Source organism: Stegodyphus dumicola, chromosome 9 (genome assembly GCF_044657685.1).
Source record: "Stegodyphus dumicola isolate Sdum_Otavi_A_Nest chromosome 9, ASM4465768v1".
Classification (NCBI taxonomy): domain Eukaryota; kingdom Metazoa; phylum Arthropoda; class Arachnida; order Araneae; family Eresidae; genus Stegodyphus; species Stegodyphus dumicola.
The window spans coordinates 188653781-188672861 of record NC_140776.1 but is presented as its reverse complement, the minus strand read 5'-3'; the positions used below and the strand labels follow the sequence as shown (position 1 = coordinate 188672861).

At 34.0% G+C, this 19081-nt stretch overlaps 1 protein-coding gene and 1 pseudogene across 1 annotated transcript in view; both read right to left on the bottom strand.

Annotated features, from left to right (window-relative positions):
- Positions 1 to 19081, bottom strand: part of LOC146995585 (uncharacterized) — a 518442-nt gene that overhangs the window by 333290 nt on the left and 166071 nt on the right. The window lies entirely within an intron of this gene.
- On the bottom strand, positions 17645 to 19031 carry LOC146995589 (ATP-dependent RNA helicase DDX19A pseudogene; annotated as a pseudogene).

Genomic DNA, 19081 nt, shown 5'->3' with positions numbered 1-19081 from the left:
TTTTTAATATATTTCCTTTCATTATGTTTTTTTTTTTTTTTTAATTTTATTTTGTTATGCATGTTTTGTATTTTTATGCAAAACACACATAAAAATTTTAATTTAATAATGCGTCTTTTTGTGCTCTTAAGGTCCTATTGTTACTTTTTTTTATTCTTCCCCGACACCAGTTGTTGCATTATTTTCTTCCTTCATGTTCGTACGGGGTTCGTGAGGATTTGGAGTGAATAATGGAGACACTTGATGAAGTATTGAAACACACTTTATTTGCCAATAATGTCAGGACAGCTCCAAAACACGTTTTACAGTCGTCGATGAACTACTATAAAAACGATCAGCCAGCAACACAGCCTTCAGGTTATCAGGCACAGTGTTGCACAGCTCCACGTACTCTCAAGGCTCTCCACACTACAACTCACGATGCACTCGAGAACACACGAGCACAGCTCCCGACTCTTCGGTTCAGTCGTTTCCGGAGCTAACATGCTCTCTCGATGATGCACTAACCCTGATACACTAACAGACTCCTTCAGTGCACTTGATGACCCACTTGGCACTCGCTGCTCGGCTGTCAACTCAATCGAATCCACAGGGATTGACTCGCTAGACGAGACACCAATTCGATACTATCTCGCACTCTAGACGAGGCACACACACTCGCCCTCTCGATAAAGCACACACTAACTGACTGCGGACCAGCAGGTTTTATAGTTTTTGGCTTGTGTTCGGGAACATTCTGGGCTAAACTGGTAAGAATTCGTTCCAGAAAGTTCTCCATCCGTCCATGGTATATCGCCAAATTGGGCGATTTCTCACCAAATGTGGCAACCCTGAAACTGCTTTGCGGACAAGCCATCTTACCGCGCTTGCACATTTTGTAACAATATTATTCATCATCTTAAGGTCACAAATTTTTGATTATTTCATAAATCACTATTTCATATTTTCAGTTTTATAATTCCTACATGTCATCTTATCAGATTTAAACTGATGATGTAATATCGAGAAAAATCTCAAATCTAGAATGCCTGAAGTTATGACCAATCCAGGTCTTGAACTTTCTAATGTACCAGAACCTGTATGATGCTGCAGCAAAACAAATTCAAAATGGTATCTAAATGGTATGCAATATCTACAAATTCCTCAATATTTAACACATTCAGATTCAACAAAGATACTTTTGCTACCGAATGGTGAAGGCATAATATTTTGGGTATCTTTTACTGCCTCCAAATTAAAAAACTTAAAATTTTCGTAACAAACACTATGGATATACAAAATACAAAAGTTTCCTAAATGAATATACAACATATATGAACATACAAATATGAATAAGAATATGAAAATACAAAAGTTTCCTAATGACCTAAGACCTAAAAATAACTGCACAATAACTCAAATAAAAAAATTCTTCTAGGTTAAATATCCAAATAAAAGTTCTATGTGCTCATTTATAAAATTGCATATATAGAAGAACTGCACACATACTGGCAAAATTCCTCCATATTCTGTGCACTTAAATGAGTTGCCCAACATGTAAACACTTACCCAACATGTAAAATGAGTTGCAAAACAGAATAAGGAAAGAATATAACTCTTGAAAAGTAATTTTCAATGGGTAGAAAAATTGAACCTCATGCCAGAGCATACATTAAAGTGCAATTTTAGCTAAAATATATTCAATTAATTAGTCCTTTAATTGTCCATTCTTCTTAAACGTAAAATGCAGCCTCCAATGCCCAAACATTTAAGTTATATCTTAATAAATTATACAACTTAAAAAATTCTTTTATTATTTATAAAAATTCGCAGTATGTGACAGAAATAAGCAATATTATATGTGTTGAAAAATAAATCATTTATTTCTTTTAACATTTTCTAGGGCTGTTTAGCAAAAACAAGTAAACCTAAATACTTAAAAAGAAGTGAAAGCCACTGCACGAATTCACTGTGGCTGCAGTTTCATGAACAATGAAATACAATATTCTTACAATTTATTTTATTCTTATTAAATACATACCATAAAATTCATGATTTGTGTTCCCTCCCTCACTGCATGTGAACAACAATTGTCTGTTCTACTGATTTAAAGAGATCTTTGAAACATCACATAATCATACACAGGACAAACAGACAAATCTCTAAAATTCAGGATAAATTAATGAATGTAACAAGCATTTGGAATAGAATTGGAAGGGGATCCTCAATACCAATATCTTTTATTGGGTAAAAATAGCAAAAGATTAATTTTTAGATGGCAGAATTATCGTCTGTATTAATTTTCTCCTCAGTCTGGATTTCATAGGAACTTCCAAAATTTTCCTCAATAATAACGCTAATGATTGCAGATTCTAGACCATTCCTGCTGGATAGTGGAGAAATGTCTTCTGTGGGGCAAAGAATTCCAAACTTCCATGTAAAATACTTGTTAACATCTGTGGTGCTTACTGTAACAACAGTAAAACTGAGCTGAGCCTCACCAATTTATTGCCATCAGGTGATAATTTCTTACTTTTGTTCATGCTTAATTAAGCATTATTATTTTATTTTATTCATGCATTTCATGAACCAATTTACTCAGGTATTTATAATCTTTGATTTTTGATCAGAATGCACCTAAAAGGATTAAAAATGGATTAGTAGCTAAATATATGTACAAATGTTCAATGTTAATAAAAACCAATGATGAGTAAATTCTATATTTTGAAAACTATCATTATCATTATGGTTGTCGATTTTCACAATCAGCATTTTTGTTCATAAAAAAATTTGCATCATTTGGTGTATGGAAATCAATAATTAACCAGAGTTCAGTGCGCTTTTCAGGATACAATTACTTGCAATTTTATAATAGGAAAATATTTTCCTTGCTAAAAAATTAAAAACTAAGACATATGTTGTTTACCAAATCACCAAGTTTACCAAATCTGCAATGCTTACACCAATACCGGTGTCAATGATGGCCTAGGTTCTATCCTCCTCGTTCGGAATGATTTTAACTCTTTACAGGTCCAGTTGGCTAGGATCTGTGAGACATTCACACCTGGTTTTGTCAAAGAAAGAAGTCTAAATAAAAAATTGAAAGTCTAAATAAAAAATTGATATCTTTAATTCAGATGCTAATTTTTACATCACATTATATTTACTTATGTCAACCAAATGAACTAATTTTAAGCCATAAACTTAGTAGTTAAGATGTACTATATTACTCTAGCAGCAGTATGTACTATATTACTCAATAATTTCTAACAAAATTATTGAGGCCCTCGGTAAAACTGAAACAGTCTATAATCAATAAAAATTTTGCAACGAAATCAAATGATGGTCACAAGGGTCCTCCATTATTTCTTGGCTTTGTATAGTACCTCATTTAGTTTCAATCTTAACATGTTACAACACGTTAAATATACAACAGAATTACTTACATTCAATGAGTTTGAAATCAGTTCTCGAAGAAAGATTTCTTTATTGGAATAGAAGGTGTTGATGCTGATGCTCAATGAGTGGCCTTCTCAGCTTGGAATGCAAACTTTTCCGCATCATTGTGATCATCCTGCATACAAACTTCGTTCTTGTCTTGGCATCTAAAATAAAAATTAAAAATTTCAGCCATTTTGCCTCATGCAATTTTCTGATCATGTATCAGTTATTTTGTATCAGATATTAAATACTAATGAACATTCATCCACTAATTTATAAACTTTGTTTTACTTCTGTACATTTACCAGTGTACAGAAATAATTTTCTCAATATAATTGTTTTCACATTTATCTAAAAGCATTTGTTTGCTGATCATTAAAAATAAGTTAATACGTTTCAACTACAAGCAGTAAAAGAACAAAAACGAACATGACGTGAATGAATTATTTTCATCAACTTCACATATTGTGTTAACAGAAAAAGAAAGCCAACACTTTAAACTATGACAAATTTGGAATAATTGTAAAAAATATTGCAAAGTCATGTTAAAGACTTCAAACAGCCTCTGTTAGTAACATTAAGGGTAATATCGAACTTCCTACCAAACAACTGTATTCCTCAGTATCATGAGATTTTGTCCCTCAATTGATATTAACGCTCTTGCGTCATGCTTGTTTGCTCAATCGCTCTTCCATCATGCTTGTTTGCTGGTCACTCATAATCAGCTTGAGCTTTGAAAAGCTTCGTTCAGCAGACGCGACAGTTACTGGAAATGTCAAAGCTATAAGCAATGCAACAGAGACGTTTGGGAAAGAATTTAATGAACTGCAGATTTTTAAAAGCAGCAGTACTCTGTTGCACTAAACCTGTTAAGTTGCCCAATTCAGCACATGAATCATGAGCATCAACATCCGACCCAGTAATTTTATCTGTTAAGGTAACGCTCAGAACACCACAGATCAGTTTCACTCATTCCTGTAATGCATCGGAAATTGAGCAAGAAATCAAACTTGTCATAACTCTTTAGCTGCATCTTGGGCCAAATCGAAACCTGTTTCTTTGTAGGATTTCAGGAAGTATATTGTGTTCTGAATACAATTCAAAGTGAAATCAAATTGCATAGCCTTACTTTACAACATTTTGCTCACAATATTAACTTTCTCCAAGAGATAGTACCCTATTATTAACAATACCCAGAAAGGGTAGCGTTGAATTTGGTTTGCCAAACTGGCATCCTTCATTGTTACCTTTGGGTCCTTTCTCTCGCAGACCTCAATTAATAATGCACCATAAATCAATTCTATCTGAAACCTCACAGATTTAACGGAATCTCTTCGACATTGGCAGCATGTTTCTGAGGTTGGCTTCACTGTAAACAATTTAACATATCGCTTGAGCAAATACCATAACTGAGTTGTTGCAGCAAACAGCAAAAAATCCAAAAAAAGGTCGATAGTAGTAGTCAAAGATTTCACCATATCTCCGAACATTAACCCGTGAGAACCGCATGGAAGGTAAAACGCTTTCGTATTTAGCTCAAGTATGCGTTTTTGTACCCCACTGTTCTGTCCTCTCGTATTGGATCCATTATCAAATCCTTGCCATCTGCAGTTTTGTATTTTCTGCAGCAAATTTAGTTCATCAAGCTTTTTCAAGCATGCTTCTGTCGAACGTGTGCTACTACCTACTGCCAAAAAGCCTACAAATCACAATTTTTGTCACATAAACATTGGCAATTCATATTATCATAGTCATTTGCTCCTGATAGCTTGCATCAGGAGTATAATCTACCATGATGGAGACATATTTGATAGTGTGAGCATCTGCAATTATTTTCTTGAGAACCACTTTGCCCATCAGATGGAGGTGTTCATTTTGGATGTGATTCCCTAGATAATGGTCATGTATCTCAGCATTTCTGATATGTTCTGTCAGCATTTTTGATAAGACAAATCCAGCAAAATTCCTTCCCTGGCCTTTACCTGCACAACTGTTTGTCTGTTTATCACAGATATACATACTTCCAGTTACAAAAATGTTTAATTGACCCAAATACTTTTATTTTGGTATTTTTAAATTTAAGAGATTATAAATTACAAAATCTAACATTTCATTCATTTCTTCGCATTACATTCATTTACATTTTCTTCCTCCCAAAAATTAAGTACATATCATTATTAACATTATTATTGCCCATATCATTATTAACAAAGTGCCACATATGAGACTGACCACCGATACCCACTGAATGAAATGCTGCTTCCAAAATTTTAACTTTCAGAAACTATAAATATTTCATAGCAAAATCAACTAACAATAATCGTATTCGTAACATTAATGACATCCCTACTAACAAGGGGGCTCAGCCCCTGCCACTCTTCAAGCCCTACCACCTTCAATGGATTTAAATAAGCAATCTTGCTGATTTTTCCATCTGGCTGAGGATTTGTAGTGTAACGTTAATAGGAAAAGAATTTAAAAAAAATCATTCTTTGGAAAATTCCTAAAATACTTAGCTTTGGAACTTAGTTGTCTAGTAAGCCTAAGAATGGCTAAGACTGGGGCAGGTTCACACTATTGGAGAAAACCTTACATTACCAGCAGCTAAAGATATCGTTTTAACATTATTAAACGAAAAAGGAGCTAATGAAATTAATAATAACACGTTATCAAATGATCTAGTAATTTGATGAATTCATGAAATGGCAAATTCATACCAAAGACACTTGTTCAGAAAGTAAAACACAGCAAGTATTTCGCATTACAGTTGGATGAAAATACTGATATAACGTACTCTGTTCAATTATTAGCTTAAATACGTTTCGAAGATGATAAATGAATTGCCGAAGAATATTTATTTTGAGAATATCTTCATTACAGAGCAACTGTAAATGATATTTTCCATAATCCAGAATGATCTTAATACTCAAAGCTGCAAACTTCCTGTGCATGCCTAAATGCATTATGCGTAAACGCATAATGCATTTACGAATGCACTTAATACATTTACGCATGCACGTTTAATGTATAACGGACGGTATAAGCTAGGCTAAAATTATCTAATTATCTATTTCAGGTAATGTTGCAGATTGTGTTGTTCCTTAATCTTCAAATTGATCCAGCTTATTATTTTTTTGCAGACTTTTAGAGCAATTTTATAAAAGTAAGCTTGAACTTTCGATTATCTCAAAAAGAGTTTCCGATTCTGGAGCTGCCAAAGGATCTACAAAGTGAAAGCATGTTTCGATGTCCATCAAACAAAAATTGGAATTGCTGCAAAACATGGATAAAGGCATATCCTTTGTTTTCTCTAACCATTCCGAAATCTGTTTATCAATTTCAGGCTGCTCTGCGGGGAGGAAACGTTGCTGCGCGCAATGAACTGGAAGTTGATCTGTCAGCACTATCCTCATCTTCAGGGCAGATGTTTTTATTTTATTCGGCTTATAAGTTCTTACTAAATGTAGTATTTCATCTCTATGTACTTCGTCTTTGATTGATTTAAATCAAATTCCTTGTCATTATAAATATCATGAATAGACATCAAATAGTTTTCTGGTTGCAATTTTCTAATTTTGACTATGCGTAATGTATGCTTTATGCATGCACGCATTGAAAGAAATGTGTAATAAAGTAAATATATATTAAACTTTTTTTGTAAATTTTGATACCCTTTAGATCATAATTGCTCTTTATTTCATAAATTACAGTTTCATATTTTTAATTCTACAATTTCTGTATGCCATCTTACCAGATTTAAATTGATGATCTATAATCCGGAAAAAACCCTAATCCGAAATCCCGACGAGTCCAGATTAAAGACTTTGTACTGTAATTTGTTGTAATTGTCCTATATATGTTTATGCGCTATAAAGATCTCTTTAAATAATTAGGTCAGGTGATGCTTCTTTACACGTGTGTGTGTGGGGGGGGGGGGAAATCTCAAATCATGTATTTTATATGGAATACATTAATGACAATAAATTATAATAAAAGTGCTATATATAATTATTCATGAAACTGCATTCAGGGGGAATTCATTTAGTGCCTTACATTTCTTTCTGAATATTCATATTTACAAAATTTATTTGCAAAGCAGCCTTACAAAATGTTAAAAGAATCGAATTCATTTTTATACACATATGTTGCTGCTTCTTTCATTAAAAACCTTGTTTTAAGTACAAAACAATTTCTTAAAAAATATAATGGAAATTCTGTCATTTTAAGTTTTTGGACACAGGAAGATGCCATTTATACTTATGAAAAATGTACAAATAACAGACTAGTTAATCAAATGTGTTTTAGCTCAACATCCCCCTCAGTTTATGCCAATAAATTCTAAAGAAGAAAAACGTGTTGCAGCTTCTTTCAGTGCCTCTAAACGTAGATTCTATTCACTCTTTTACCATGATTAAATTTCCACTTTCCGATTGTGCTTCCACTAATTTCAACAGTTACGCGAAAAACTCTATAATCATATTATTTTTATGCATATACATTTCTACATACACTTCTCTGCGAAAGTTCTTCCTACCCATGACATATTTCTCCTAGACTTGTATCTCAAAAGATTCTGAATCACAAGTGGCCAGTTTCAGTGGAGCATTCCAGATTCTCAACGGAGTAGTGAGAGTCCTAGAAGACACTATAAGAAGTGTCACCTTAAATGACACACTATAAGAAAACAATGTGCCTTCTAGCACAGGCAATTATAGGGCCCATCTTTAAATTTCACATCATAACTTCAATAAGGGTGTGGAAGTCATTCTCTCTTTCAGTGTCTCTAAATACCCAAGCTCCATTCATCATTCGGAAATTTGTGCTTTCAACAATCACACCAACACCTAATGTCATATCTCACCTGCATTCCTACATATATTTCCCTGCAAAAATTTCTCAAATCTGTGACATATTTGTCAGACATCTTGGTCTTAAAAGAAATGAAATCACATAAAGCCTAGCCATGCATAGATCTCTCAATGGAACTCCCCAGATTCTCAACTGAATTTGTGTGAGCCATAGAAACAGAATCCTTAAATGTCACACTGTGACTCACTGGAAGACAATAATGTGCTCTCCAGTAGTGTCAGAAAATTATAGACCCTGCTTTATGTTCTTCTTTATAACATTAGACGGAAAACAAAAATCGCATGATCTTTCATTGCCTCCAAACACCCAGGCTCCATTCACTCTTTTATCACTCAGAAATTTCTCCTTTACAAGCTTGTTTCCATCAATTTCAACAACCACACCAGCATTTAATATCATATTTTCATTCACATGCATTTCTATTTGTATTTATCTGCTAAAATATCTCAAATCTGTGACAGATTTATCAGACATTTTGGTCTTAAATGAAATCACATGAAGCCTAGCCATGCACAGATCTCTCAATGGAACTCCCCAGATTCTCAACTGAATTTGTGTGAGCTATAGAAACAGGGTCCTTAAATGTCACACAATGAATGACTGGAAGACAATTACGTGTGCTCCAGCAATGTCAGACAATTATAGATTCTGCTTTATGTTCTTCTTCATAACTTCATCAGATGGAGAACAAAAATCACATGATCTTTCATTACCTCCAAACACCCAGACTCCATTCACTCTTTAATCATTCAGAAATTTTTTCTTTACAAGCTTGTTTCCATCAATTTCAACAACCACACCAGCACCTAATATCATATTTTCATTCACACGCGTTTCTATTTGTATTTATCTGCTAAAATATCTCAAATCTGTGACAGATTTATCAGACATTTTGGTCTTAAATGAAATCACATGAAGCCTAGCCATGCACAGATCTTTCAATGGAACTCCCCAGATTCTCAACTGAATTTGAGTGAGCCATAGAAACAGGGTCCTTAAATGTCATGCTGTGAATGACTGGAAGACAATTACGTGCGCTCCAGCACTGTCAGACAATTATAGACCCTGCTTTATGTTCTTCATAACTTCATATGGAGAACAAAAATCACATGATCTTTCATTACCTCCAAACACCCAGGCTCCATTCACTCTTTAATCATTCAGAAATTTCTGTTTTACAAGCTTGTTTCCATCAATCTCAACAACCACATCAGCATCTAATATCATATTTTCATTCACACATATTTCTATTTGTATTTATCTGCTAAAATATCTCAAATCCGTGGCAGATTTATCAGACATTTTGGTCTTAAATGAAATCACATGAAGACTAGCCATGCATAGATCTTTCAATGCAACTCCCCAGATTTTCAACTGAATTTGTGTGAGCCATAGTGTTGTGAAATGAACTAAAGTAAAAACTGGCGCGAGGCACTGCTGTTCGTGACGTCAGCCTGCGTGCTGAGTGAGTGCGTGCTGAGTTGCCTGCGTCAAATAGATGCTGAAATACAAGGCCCCTCTTTTCCAAGTAACTCTGAATCTAGGAAATTTAAATTGCCTAAAATTGAGCTTAAGAAATTCAGTGGTGAAGCTAAAGATTACCTGACTTTTTGGAGTCAGTTCCAGAAAAACCACGACGACAAAAGTATCGCTGATGAAGATCAAATGCAGTATCTGTTGCAAGCCATGGAACCAAAATCAAAGGCAAAACGTCTAGTCCTTAGCTTTTGGCAACGGCAGCTAATTATCCTAACATCCATCAAACAACTAAGAGAGCGCTTTGGACGCGAAGATTTACTTGTGCAAATCTATGTGAGAGACTTGTTAAGCCTAGTGATGAAAAACGCTGTAACCGGAAAAGCAAAAACTGATCTACCATCCCTGTATGATGAACTAGAAGGAAAATTGCGAGCGTTGGAAAGTTTGGGGAGAACCCAAGAAAAATATGGGGATTTTTTTACCCCCTTAGTGGAAAGTTGCTTACCAGAAGTACTGATGGCATGGAAAAGAAGCAGAAATCACGATTACAATGAAACTAAAGGGACTCGATCCTTGCAACATTTAATGAATTTCTTAAAACAGGAAGTTAAGGGGGAAGAGAAGGTTCTACTTGCAAGAACTGGTTTCGCTTCCCAACAGAACCATCAGAAGAAAGACTTTAACCACGAACAGGTAACGCAAAATGAACCCGTAACAGCATCACCTCTAGTAAGTCTTGAGAATTCAGGTAGGAGTGTTCCGAACTGTAATTTTTGTGAAAAGAAACATTTTAGAGAAAAATTTTACTCTGCAAAAAAAAAAAAAAAAAAAAAAAAAAAAAGACTTTAGCTGAAAAACAACAATTGTTATTGAAAAAAGGTGCTTGTTTCTCTTGTCTGAAAAGAGCGAGTCACATTAGTAAGTTTTGTCCTTTGAAAGGTAAGTTAAGTTGTTCTATTTGCAAAAGTTGTAATCATTTTGATGCAATGTGTAATCAAAAGCTAAAAAATAACAATTAGATACATGTTTCAAAAGAGAGTTCTCTTTCAAACTGTGGCGAAAGTTAAACTGTATTTTTGCAAACGCTGTGCGTTCCAGTTCAGTGTCAAGGTCGTGAGAAAATTATTCGCTGCATAATTGATAGCGGAAGCCAATGATAAGGAATGTTTGAAGGTAGTTTTGAAGCACTTTCTGAGAAAGATTTGTGGTTTTATTCCTAAGGTTAAAGCTGTTTTAGTCTAAGAAATAAATAACCCAGTGGAGGTTCCCAGTGGAGAAACAGTATCTATTTCAATTTGGAACCATCTTGTTTAGCTACAATCTAGACTTTGGTTTTTAAACAAGACAGACTAAATAATCATATTTTGTGAAGTTTTTACATCATGAATATGTTTGTATCAACAGAGCCAGGTTGAAGATAGGCCAGCACCTGGGTAATCATGTAATATGTGATCTAATCACTTAGCTATTTATTTTTAGAGGGTGATCCTAAAATTTGCTGTCTTCTCACCTTTATTTTATTGCATGCTCAAATTTAAGAAGAGTGCTTTAGTCTAAGAAATAACTAACTAACTAACTAAAAGAAGTAGATCACATACTATATGATTACCGGAACCTGTACATTCTCGCAAGTATACTTCCAACCTGGCTTTCTGTCCCAATTTTGAGAGGGATCTGCAGGAATTAGTCCTTCTGAAACCCGCCATGTTTCTTATCGAGAACAGAAATTCCAATGTTCAAAAATGAATGAATTCATGAATTAAATTCATCAAGTCTTAATAAGAGATTAAAGTACAGAACTAAATTGTTAAATGATCTGAGACAACGATTTAGAAAAGAACACCTTAGTCAACTGGTTCAAAAGCATAATGAAAAATGATCTCGGGAACCTGTAGTAGGAGAAATAGTACTGATGGAGGATGATAACAGAAAACGTTTATTTTGGTCCTTAGCCCGAATTACGGAATTGATCCCTGAACGTGATGGAAAGATTTGTACGGTTAAACTTAAGACCCGGCATGGAACAGTTGTACGACAAATACAATGCATCTTTCCTCTGGAGATACAGGCCAATGATAGAAACATAATTCCAGATAAGAAACTGGATGCAGAGGAATCTAATTCTAGTGCTGGATGTATGTTAAAAAGGGGAATTGCAGCTGATAAAATGGTGATGCAACAATATTCCTCCTCTGGACAACTTGTGAAAGGTAAAAAAAAACTTGATCTTTTAAATAATGTTTGTTATGAGCTTGAGACTCGACCTGAGTCTCAAAGGGGGGAAGGATGTTGTGAAATAAACTGAAGTAATAAATGGCGTGAGGCGCTGCTGTTTGTGACGTCAGCCTGCGTGCTGAGTTTTTCGAATGTTTTGCTTGTAGACAGAACGAAAGCTGATCTCGGAAGAGTGAGAATGTTGTCATGAAAATAAAGAATGGCTTATTAAGAATTTTTTGTCTTTATTCATAACGCACCCAGCCTCGGATAGAGGCAGCCCGCAACTGAACAAACTGTTTTTAATATATTTGATTTATATATTTTCTGTGTTCTTCGTTAACAGTAGCTCTAAATGGCACTTTAAACTAATTTGGTGTCCATCCTTGACAATCAAGTACATTCATGCAAGTTGACAATTAATATATGTAATCTTTCCACACAGCCACAATCGAAGATATGATTTTTGCCATCCCATGTCTCCTAAAATGCTACTGGTATAGCTGCATTGGCTCTGGCTTTGAATACAGCATGTCATACCATCAGAATTGCTTTCAAATAGTCTCACTGCAAGAACACTACTTCCAGGTAAGTCCTCACACTAAGGGTGAAAAACGTTTGAGATTACTACAAGTTCAATAACCGGATTCTCTAAAAAAACACCAAATGTCATGTTGCACAAAATGTGAGCAATTTTCACACTGCCAAAGATATCTGGAGAATACATCACTCCAGACACTTTATCAAACACTCAATATCTGAGTCACTTCCACAGCATCTGCCATTCATGCTGCCAGGCATTTACTTTGGACATTACTGGGTGGTCTTAACTACATAAATTACAATATTGAATCAAGTTATCATATATTTTTGTCCATTTATATTTTGTGATTAAAATTAACTTTAAAAAATTTCTATCGCAATAACTTGCAAGTATTTTTATTGGGAAATATAATGACAAAAATGCAAGAAATGACTAACCATACACAGAATAATTAAACATCATATATATCAATAATTCATTTCTCTTTTTCTTTAAATTCAGAAATTTCAAAAATTTAGAAAATTACTCAGTTGAATGATGCGAATATTAATACCATGTTTGAGTAAAGGTAAATTAATATTTTTATTCTTTGAAAAGCAAAAACTGCTTTCATAAATAAATTTTACTTTTATAATTATAGAGCATCTTAGCAAGAATTGTTACTTACTTTTTCTTTTCCTTCTCTAAATCTATTGAAAATGGCTATCCAACTAACCAAGATGCAGTCTTCCTCGTATGGCAAAATATAATAGCCTTTCCTATTGACACAGTACCATATATATGTTACACAAAGCTTGAAATTTCTTTATCTCTGCATACTATGTAATACTGATCTATATTATCCAAACTGTCTTCTTCCCTTTTCAGTTTAATTATAATAGGATCAGAAACAATCACTTCTGCAAATTCCATGACTTCTTCAGAACAAGTAGCTGAGAACAGCAGCATCTGACAGTCTTTCAGTAGCTGCTTATGAATGCGAATAGACTGGTCTTGATATCCTTGAGTCGAGATCATCATAACATCTGCTTCATCTAAAATAAATACTTTTATTTTCCTGAGATCAAAAAATTTATAGCGCATTGCCCAATCATAAACTTTACCAGGAGTTCCAATCATAAAATGAGCAGTAATTTTTTCTCCTCTTTGCAAAACCTCACCTCTAACAGCAAAACAAAATTCAATGTTAGGACAAAATTTTGCCATTTGTTTTGTCACTTTTCCTGTCTGCATGGCTAACTCATATGTTGGGGACAAAATAAGCACGTGAGGATACTTCAAATTTGTGTCCACTCTGCTCAAACTTGCCAAAAGAAAACCAGCAGTTTTAAGCGTACCACTCTGAGACTGAGCAATCATATTTTGTGGAGGATCTGCAATAAGAGTAGGAAGAGCAGTCTCTTGTATTTTTGAGGGTGAATTAAATTCCATACCACACACACCTTTAAGAAGTTCAGGTCGCAGATTCAATTCTTGAAAATATTTCACAGAATAGAAAGATGAATTAGGATTTCTCTGGATATCTATATCATGAGAAACTTCAATTAAATGAGATCTTACAAGTTTTTTCATCACAGATATCTCAGCAGTATTTAATTCAGGTTCATCATCTTTTTCATCATAGTCTTTTGAAGCTTCATCAGGAATCTTTGGAGGAGGTATTGGAGGTGGCACAGGTGGTGGAATAGGATCGTCCAAATTTAAATTGTCAATTAATTTTGAAATTCCTTTCTCTTGTATATCAGCAGAAAGACTCCAATCATCAACATCTGCCATGATAAAGCCTATCGAAAATGTAAATGTCAAAATATAGATTTCTGTAAATTCTAACATATGCAAAGATAAAGACATACTTAGAAACACTGAAATCATAACAAATATAATGCATGTGTCCCAAATAATTAAAATGTATGAAGATCATAAAAAGCAGTTATTTTACTTATGTCACATTACTTTAAAGTGATAATTCTATTGCTGCACAAAAAAAAAAAAAAAAAAAAAAAAAAAAAAAAAAAAAAGATTATTATGCCTTTTATTAAATGGTATTCAATTCCATGTGCAAAAACTCATGAATATACAAGTTACCTACTAACTAAATGTAGAAAATGGTTCCCAGTGGAGAAATAGTATCTATTTCAATTTGGAACCATCTTGTTTAGTTGACTTTGGTTTTTAAACAAGAGAGACTAAATAATCACATTTTGTGAAGTTTTTACATCATGAATATGTTTGTATCAACAGAGCCAGGTTGAAGAAAGGCCAGCACCTGGGTAATCATGTAACATGTGATCTAATCACTTAGCTATTTATTTTTAGAGGGTGATCCTAAAATTTGCTGTCTTCTCACCTTTATTTTATTGCATGCTCAAATTTAAAAAGAGTGTTTTAGTCTAAGAAATAAATAACTAACTAAAAGCAGTAGATCACATACTACAGTCAAAAGTCGTTAATTCGGACACCCATAATTCGGAATGATCTATAATCCGGACCTCAAAACTAAAAACTTTCTGCGCATGCGCCGCGTTGACACATGCGCATAGGCGTTTACGCGTGCGCGTAAGACCTTTTACGACTGCGCATATGAGTGTGCGCAAGTGCAGAATACGTTTTCGCGTGCGCGTTTTGTGTATAATAGACGTATAAGCTAAAATTATCTAATTATCTATTTCAGTTTATGTTGATGTTTGCGTTGTTCCTTAATTTTCAAATTGCATCCGGCTTATTATTTTTCGCAGACTGTAAGAGCAATTTTATGAAAGTAAGCTTAAACTTTCAATTATATCAAATAGAATTTCCGATATATATTTGTTAATACGTAAAGGATCTAAAGCGAAAGTATGTTTTGAAATCCGAAATCTATTTATCAATTTCACGTTGCTTGGCGGAGGGATCGCCGGGGTAATGAATTGGAAGTTGATCTGTCAGCACTATCCTTATCTTCAGCGCAGATGTTTTTATTTAATTTGGCTTATAATTCCTTGAAGAAAGTGACAGAGGTTATTGAAAACGAACAAATTTCGATTGACAAATTAGTCGGTGTTCTAGACACAGCAATTATAGGACTTGAACAGCGGAACTTTGTAACTGAACAAGAAATTATGTCTGTTTAATAGAATTAAAGAGAAAGTATTATCACATGAAACGAAGCAAAACTTATAACTTACAACATTGAAAGAAATGTTTAATAAAGTAAACAAATAAATATTAAGCTTTTTCTTTTTGCAAATTTTGATACCCTTTAGATCATAATTGTTCTTTATTTCATAAATTACGGTTTCATATTTTTAATTTTAGAATTTCTGCATGCCATCTTACGAGATTTAAACTGATGATCTATAATCCGGAAAAATCGATAATCCGGAATCGCCGAAGTCCCGACGAGTCCGGATTAACGACTTTTGACTGTATATGATTACCGGAACCTGTACATAATCGCAAGTATACTTCCAACCTGGCTTTCTGTCCCAATTTTGAGAGGTGTGGTCTGCAGGAATTAGTCCCTCTGAAACCAGCCATGTTTCTTATCGAGAACAGAAATTCCAATGTTGAAGATCTTGATGAATTAAATTCGTCGAGTCTTAATAAGAGATTAAAGTATAGAACTAAATTGTTAAATGATCTGAGACAACGATTTAGAAAAGAATACTTTAGTCAACTGGTTCAAAACATAATGAAAAATGAACTCGGGAACCTGTAGTAGGAGAAAAAGTACTGATGGAGGATGATAACAGAAAACGTTTATTTTGGTCCTTAGCCCGAATTACATAATTGATCCCTGGATGTGATGGAAAGATTTGTACGGTTAAACTTAAGACCCGGCATGGAACAGTTGTACGACCAATACATTGCATCTTTCCTCTGGAGACCCAGGCCAATGATAGAAGCATGATTCCTGATAAGAAACTGGGTGCAGAGAAATCTAATTCTAGTGCTGGATGTATGTTAAAAAGAGGAACTGCACCTGATAAAATGGTGATGCAACAATATTCCTCCTCTGGATGACTTGTGAAAGCTCCAAAAAAAAACTTGATCTTTTAAATAATGTTTGTTATGAGCTTGAGACTCAACCTGAGTCTCAAAGGGGGAGGGAGTATGTTGTGAAATGAACTGAAGCAATAACTGGCGCGAGGCGCTGCTGTTTGTGACGTCAGCCTGCGTGCTGAGTTTTTCGAATGTTTTGCTTGTAGACAGAACGAAAGCTGATCTCGGAAGAGTGAAAATGTTGTGGTGAAAATAAAGAATGGCTTATTAAGAATTTTTTGTCTTTATTCATAATGCACCCAGCCTCGGATAGAGGCAGCCCGCAACTGAACAAACTGTTTTTAATATATTTGATTTATATATTTTCTGTGTTCTTCGTTAACAGTAGCTCTAAATGGCACTTTCAACTAATTTGGTGTCCATCCTTGACAATCAAGTACATTCATGCAAGTTGACAATTAATATATGTAATCTTTCCATAAGATAACACAGCCACAATCGAAGATATGATTTTTGCCATCCCATGTCTCCTAAAATGCTACTGGTATAGCTGCATTGGCTCTGGCCTTGAATACAGCATGTCATACCATCAGAATTGCTTTCAAATAGTCTCACTGCAAGAACACTACTTCCAGGTAAGTCCTCACACTAAGTGTGAAAACGTTTGAGATTACTACAAGTTCAATAACCGGATTCTCTAAAAAACTGCCAAATGTCATGTTGCACAAAATGTGAGCAATTTTCACACTGGCAAAGATATCTGGAGAATACATCACTCCAGACACTTTATCAAACATTCAATATCTGAGTCACTTCCACAGCATCTGCCATTCATGCTGCCAGAGGCATTTACTTTGGACATTACTGGGTGGTCTTAACTACATAAATTACAATATTGAATCAAGTTATCATATATTTTTGTCCATTTATATTTTGTGATTAAAATTAACTTTAAAAAATTTCTATCGCAATAACTTGCAAATATTTTTATTGGGAAATATAATGACAAAAATCCAAGAAATGACTAACCATACACAGAATAATTAAACAACATATATATCAATAATTCATTTCTCTTTTTCTTTAAATTCAGAAATTTCAAAAATTTAGAAAATTACTCATTTGAATGATGTGAATATTAATACCATGTTTGATTAAAGGTAAATTAATATTTTTATTCTTTGAAAAGCAAAAACTGCTTTCATAAATAAATTTTACTTTTATAATTATAGAGCATCTTACCAAGAATTGTTACTTACTTTTTCTTTTCCTTCTCTAAATCTATTGAGAATGGCTATTCAACTAACCAAGATGCAGTCTTCCTGGTATGGCAAAATATAATAGCCTGTCCTATTGACACAGTACCATATATATGTTATACAAAGCTTGAAATTTCTTTATCTCTGCATACTATGTAATACTGATCTATATTATCCAAACTGTCTTCTTCCCTTTTCAGTTTAATTATAATAGGATCAGAAAAAATCAGTTCTGCAAATTCCATGACTTCTTCAGAACAAGTAGCTGAGAACAGCAGCATCTGACAGTCTTTCAGTAGCTGCTTATGAATGCGAATAGACTGGTCTTGATATCCTTGAGTCGAGATCATCATAACATCTGCTTCATCTAAAACAAATACTTTTATTTTCCTGAGATCAAAAAACTTATAGCACATTGCCCAATCATAAACTTTACCAGGAGTTCCAATCATAAAATGAGCAGTAATTTTTTCTCCTCTTTGCAAAACCTCACCTCTAACAGCAAAACAAAATTCAATGTTAGGACAAAATTTTGCCATTTGTTTTGTCACTTTTCCTGTCTGCATGGCTAACTCATATGTTGGGGACAAAATAAGCACGTGAGGATACTTCAAATTTGTGTCCACTCTGCTCAAACTTGCCAAAAGAAAAGCAGCAGTTTTAAGCGTACCACTCTGAGACTGAGCAATCATATTTTGTGGAGGATCTGCAATAAGAGTAGGAAGAGCAGTCTCTTGTATTTTTGAGGGTGAATTAAATTCCATACCACACACACCTTTAAGAAGTTCAGGTCGCAGATTCAATTCTTGAAAATATTTCACAGAATAGAAAGATGAATTAGGATTTCTCTGGATATCTATATCATGAGAAACTTCAATTAAATGAGATCTTACAAGTTTTTTCATCACAGATATCTCAGCAGTATTTAATTCAGGTTCATCATCTTTTTCATCATAGTCTTTTGAAGCTTCATCAGGAATCTTTGGAGGAGGTATTGGAGGTGGCACAGGTGGTGGAATAGGATCGTCCAAATTTAAATTGTCAATTAATTTTGAAATTCCTTTCTCTTGTATATCAGCAGAAAGACTCCAATCATCAACATCTGCCATGATAAAGCCTATCGAAAATGTAAATGTCAAAATATAGATTTCTGTAAATTCTAACATATGCAAAGATAAAGACATACTTAGAAACACTGAAATCATAACAAATATAATGCATGTGTCCCAAATAATTAAAATGTATGAAGATCATAAAAAGCAGTTATTTTACTTATGTCACATTACTTTAAAGTGATAATTCTATTGCTGCACAA